This window comes from Delphinus delphis, chromosome 8 (genome assembly GCF_949987515.2).
Source record: "Delphinus delphis chromosome 8, mDelDel1.2, whole genome shotgun sequence".
Classification (NCBI taxonomy): domain Eukaryota; kingdom Metazoa; phylum Chordata; class Mammalia; order Artiodactyla; family Delphinidae; genus Delphinus; species Delphinus delphis.
Window position 1 is genome coordinate 101,057,848 of NC_082690.1, and position 6,357 is coordinate 101,064,204.

Here is a 6,357-nt window from a genome sequence, read left to right on the forward strand (position 1 = left end):
AATCTGGTTCACCTTTGTGTTTCTTCTTTTTTTTTTTTGGCCGCGCCTTGTGGCATGCGGGATCCTAGTTCCCTGACCAGGGATGGAACCAGTGTCCCCTGCAGGGGAAGCGTAGAGTCTTAACCACTGGACTGCCAGGGAAGTCCCTCACTCTTGTCTTTCTGAGCTTTACTAACCTTTCATAGCATTTGCTACCAGCAGCTGCCCTGCGTGCCAGACACAGTTGCCTGACAGGTGGCAGAGCAGGCTGAGGCTGTGAGAGGTCTCAGTCCCTGCTGGCGTCCCTCCTGCTGGTCCCATCAGCTCTCTGCCTCATCCACCCCCGTCCCTGCAGTGCCCCACAGGTCCTGTATGGGCCCCACCTCTGTCCCTTTGCTTACGTCTTTCCTCCCAAAGCTGTGCCCTTCGAGTTATGAAAGACCTACCCTTCCTCCAAACACCGGTCCAAACCCTGCTTCTGTCGAGGAGTCTTCCAGGATTCGGAGCTAATCTCTTTCTTCCTCTGACATTGGTCCCTTCAACTTTTACTGAGTGACAGTAGGCACTTGTGCCATTGCATCACCATCCCTCCATGGCCACTGGGAGACCGAGGGCTCAGTGGACACAGGAACTTTGTTTCTTCTGTGCTCCTGGTACGCTGGCCCGTGCTCTGGCACACTGCAGGTGCTCAGTGCAAGCTCTGGTTGGATGTAGTTGAACCGTTGTGAAAAGGAGGAATCCTTGCCCCAGGAGCATCCTTCATTCCCTCAGACATGGTTCTTAACTAAGGGTTAGGGAGGGCCCCTCCTGCATTTTCTCCTTAGGAGCCCACAATGGGAACCTCAGAGCTGGAACTGGAATTGGTCTCTGGAATTTGCCTGAACCCACCCTCCCTCTTTTTATTTTGGCTGCTCCGAGAGGCATGCAAGATCTTAGTTCCCCAGGGATCAAACCCGTGCCCCCTGCAGTGTAAGTGCGGAGTCCTAACCACTGGACCACCAGGGACGTCCCTTTCTGAAGCTCTTTAGCTGAAAACTCCTGTGTTCCAAGGTAAGGGGTCCTCAGGCCCAAGCTCCACCCAGCCATGTGGGTTATAGTCAATTCCGTTTCTTAAAATGAATCCAATAATAATAATAAATAATGCTCAATAATAAAAACAAATACTTAATAATAAAAGCTAATACTTTTGAGCCCTTACTAGATATTCCAGGCATGCCATTTGCCAGATGAGAAAACTGAGGCACCGAACTACATAGTAACTTGCCCAAGGACACCTGCAGTTCGGATCCAGAGCCCACACTCTTTTTAAAAACTTTTTTTGGCCACACAACTTGCAGGATCTTAGTACCCCAACCAGGGATTGAACTCAGGCCCCAGCAGTGAAAGCACCGAGTCTTAACCACGGGACCGCCAGGGAACTCCCAGAGCCCACACTCCTAACTGCTCTTCATCCCCCTTCCACTGCCCAGATCACTCATCCCTCTGCTCCAACCCGTTCTCTGCTCGTCACTCCACTCTGCGTGTCCAGGGTCCATCATGGGGTGTCTCACCTGGGGGTTTAGTGAGTGCTTCTGGAACAGGTGAATGGAGTTTGGGAATTCTGTCTGCTTATCCAGGTTATCCCTAGGAGGGTATGGAGGGCATGAGAGGGAAGAACAAAAATGTTGGGTCCAGCAGCACGGACACTCCCACCCCAAGCCCAGCCTCCTGGACACCCTGATACTCTCTGCCACATCTAGGGAAACGGATGTTTCTGAAAAGTTCCCAGATTTCAGATAGGCTCTCGTCACTGTTAGTGTAAGATCAGAGGGCTTGAGTACAGTTGCCTCTTGGCCAGCCCCTGTGAAAGTACTCCAGGGGAAAACACTCTGGAGGCTTCTGAGGTTATACGTGAGGTAGGAGATAGACGGGTCCCCGGGCTGGACAGCTGATGTTTGTCAAGTGCAGCAAAACTTAAGTTTGTTCTCACCCAGACACTCTAAGGACAAAGCTAGTGGCAGAAGCTGAGCTGTGCTGGAATAAAGAGATACAGTGGCCACTCTTGAGGTCAAGGAAAACTTCCCTGTCTGCGCATGCACAGGAAGGCTCCTTGGGGGCCAAAAAGGGGTGGGGCACCACCCCATAGTAAGTGTGGACATGCACCCATAGGCCTCTGCTGTGGGATCCATCTTAGCGAAAAGTTGCACATGCATGTTGGGGAGACTCCTAGGACAGGTCAGGTGTGAAAAAAGAAACAAGATAATTGGCCAAAGGTAAACAGACACCAGGAGGAGTGTCCTATACAAGTGATATAAATCACCCCTTCGCTGCCCTCCTCATTCAGGACTCCTGCACTCCTCTCTGGGTATGTATTTCTGCCTAGCTTCTGACTTAAATAAATAAACTGCTTCTCTGTGTGCGCTCCCGTACGTTGTGCTGTGTCTACTAACAAACTCTGTACCTGTATTTTTACATTTTTTTGCCTCCTTGCAACATTCTTTCAGACCAAGGAAAGAGCCAGAGCTACTTTGCTTCTAGCCTCTAGCCCCTGGTGGTCTAGTGGCTGGGAGTCCTGGTTTTCATCCAGGCTAGCCAGGTTCAATTCCTGGGCAGCGAATTGAGATCTCTCTTCCGGACTGCTCACTGCTGTCTCTCCAAGATCAGATGGATGAAAAAGCTGGGAGGTCTATATCAGTCAGGATGATTTTGATTTCAGGCAATAAAATCCAAGCCACACTAGCTTAGCAACAAAAGGGATTTGTTGGCTCTTGTAGCTGAGAGATCAAGAGAAGATGGGTTTCAGGCACGGTTCCATCAGGCCTCTGCCCCTATTTCTCTGTGATTCTCTCTGGGATCTGCTCCCATCTGTGGAGCTCCATCCTCAGGCTATCTTCCGATAGCATCCAGTGTTGCAGATCTTCTTCTTCCAGAGGTAATGTTAGACATGCCACACACACACTGCCCCCACTCCCCCAGCCCTTCCATTTCACGAGCATTGTCTGATCGGGTCTCACCTGAGTCAGTTGGAGTGTCTGATTCTAAATAGCTGCTTACGTAAACCTAGAAGATGGAGTTGATGAGTGTTTCTAAGTGGGATTTTGGCCCCAGGGCTCACTGGAGACAGGAGGAGTTTCTGCCAAGCGCTCTCTTGTCTGGCTTGCTGGTGTCATTTTACCAAATAAAACAGTTATCTTAGAGGCAGGACATTGGAGCTGGCGCACCCAGGCCTGTGCCCTACAGAGTTCTACCACCATGTGTCTGTTTGAAGACCTATGAGGGGCCCAGCACTCTGATTTTGGAAGTTCCACTGCATACCACAGCAAATACATTAAAACGTACCTACATGCCTCATTCAACTTAATGGAAAAGTAACTTAAAAAATAGCTGAGCTCAGTTGCAGTTGAATAGGTGACCGTGTCACAGTTTGTAAACGTTTACTTTTATTTATTTATTTGTTAGTTTTTTGGCCGTGCCATGTGGCTTGCGGGATCTTCGTTCCCCCACTAGGGATTGAACCTGGGCCCTCGGCAGTGAAAGCACGGAGTCCTAAACCACTGGACCACCAGGGGATTTCCAACATTTGCTTTTACTGATTTTGCTATTTTCTTTTTGAATTTAGGAACCAGCACATTGTCTTGGGCCTTTGCAAAGCTCAGGAGCACGAGGCCCAGGGCCTGTGGTGCTTATTACGGAGAACAAGCTGGGTGGAGTCTAGTGATGGTGACTTGCGTGCCTGCGCCGGAAAGGACACCAGGCCTGGAGCCAGACCTGCTGAAGCTGGTCCCAGCTCTGCGGCTAACTAGCTACGTGACCTTGGGCAAGTTGCCAACCTCTCTGGGCCTCTGTGTGGTCAATTGTCCATTGGAGATAAGGATGCTTGCATTTCTTCACTGTGTGCTTCCTGGAGGAGCATTCCTTCCAGCTGCAAGAGCAGAGGGGATGAACTGAGAGTTACTTTAGAGCCATGTAAACCCAGTTCCTTTGGGATCCGATTAACAGACACAAGTTCACTGCGCTCTCTAAGCCAAGCTCCCAACAGGTTCTGAAGGGGTGAGCTCGCTGAGCAGCACCGCTGCGTTCACGGTGGTCCGGGCACATGACTTGGCATCAGCAGGGACATGAAATAAGAGGATGGTGGGATTCAGGAGAGCGGGCTGAGAGCCTGAGAGCCACGTAAGAGCCCAAGAATGGAAGTGCCCTTTGCTTGTGGAGGAAGGTACTAGATACACACCGACTTAATTCTGCAGTGACTGGGGAAGGCCTGGGGCTGCAGAGGTGAAAGGGCAGGGCTGCACCAGCATCTTAACCCCAGGGCAGTCACTCCCTTTTTTCTTGGATTTGTCCCTGGCTGCTTTCACCGTGCACCCTGCCAAGGGTACCATACGTAGCCTGGGGCAGAACAGGGTGGGAGCCCCTCCGGAGTTCAGGTGTGGGGAAGGTTGGGTTAACCAAGGCTAAGGGTCAGCCTCTTCACCATAGGAATCACTTAAAAAAAAATTGTGGTAAAAAACACATGACATAGAATATCTTTTTCCATCCCTTCGCTTTCAGTCTGTATGCGTCCCTGGGTCTGAAGTGGGAAAAAGATATTCCATGCAAATGGAAATCAAAAGAAAGCTGGAGTAGCAATACTCATATCAGATAAAATGGACTTTAAAATAAAGACTGTTACGAGAGATAAGGAGGGACAGTACATAATGATCAAAGAATCAATCCAAGAAGATATAACAATTATAAATGTTTATGCACCCAACATAGGAGCACCTCAATACATAAGGCAAATTCTAACAACCATGAAAGGAGAAATCGACTAACACAACAATAGTAGGGGACTTTAACACCCCACTTACACCAATGGACAGATCATCCAAACAGAAAATAAACAAGGAAACACAAGCTTTAAATGACACAATAGACCAGATAGATTTAATTGATATTTATAGAACATTCCACCCAAAAGTGGCAGAATACACTTTCCTCTCAAGTGCACACAGAACATTCTATAGATCACATCTTGGTCACAAATCAAGCCTCAGAAAATTTAAGAAAATTGAAGTCATATCAAGCATCTTTTCTGACCACAACGCTATGAGATTGGAAATCAATTACAGGAAAAAAACTGTGAAAAGTACAAATACATGGAGGCTAAACAGTGTGCTACTAATAACCAAGAGATCACTGAAGAAATCAAAAAATACATAGAAACAAATGACAACATAAACACGATGACCCAAAACCTATGGGTCACAGCAAAAGCAGTTCTAAGAGGGAAGTTTATAGCAATTCAACCTCACCTCAAGAAAAAGAAAAATCTCAGATAAACAATCTAACCCTACACGTAAAACAACTAGAGAGAGAAGAACAAAGAAAACCCAAAGTCAGTAGAAGGAAAGAAATCATAAAGATCAAAGCAGAAATAAATGAAATAGAAATGAAGAAAACAATAGCAAAGATCAGTAAAACTAAAGGCTGGTTCTTTGAGAAGATAAACAAAATTGATAAACCCTGAGCCAGACTCATCTGGCTAAGAAGGGAGAGGACGCAAATCAATAAAATTAGAAATGAAAAAGGAGAAATCACAACCGACACTGCAGAAATACAAAGGATTATAAGAGACTACTACAAACAACTATATGCCAATAAAATGAACAACCGCAAAGAGATGAAAAGATTCTTGGAAAGGTACAATTTTCCAAGACTGAACTAGGAAGAATTAGAAAATATAAACAAACCTATCACAAGTAATGAAATTGAAACTGGAATTAAACCTCTTCCAACAAACAAAAGCCCAGGACCAGATGGCTTCACAGACGAATTCTATCAAACTTTTTTTTTTTTTTTTTGCGGTACGTGGGCCTCTGTTGTGGCCTCTCCCGTTGCAGAGCATGGGCTCCAGATGCACAGGCTTAGCAGCCATGGCTCACGGGCCCAGCCGCTCCACGGCATGTGGGATCTTCCCAGACCAGGGCACGAACCTGTGTCCTCTGCATCGGCAGGTGGACTCTCAACCACTGCACCACCAGGGAAGCCCTATCAAACATTTAGAGAAGAGCTAACACCAATCCTTCTCAAATTCTTCCAAAAAATTGCAGAGGGAGAAACACTCCCGAATTCATTCTACAAAGCCACCATCACCCTGATACCCAAACCAGAAAAAGATATCACAAAAAAAGAAAATTATAGACCAGTATCACTGATGAATGTAGATGCAAAAATCCTGAACAAAATACTAGCAAACAGAATCCAGCAGCACATTAAAAGGATCAAACACCGTGATCATGTGGGATTTATCCCAGGGATGCAAGGATTCTTCAATATATGCAAATCAATCAATGTAACACACCACATTAACAAATTAAGGAATAAAAACCATGTGATCATCTCAATAGATGCAGTAAA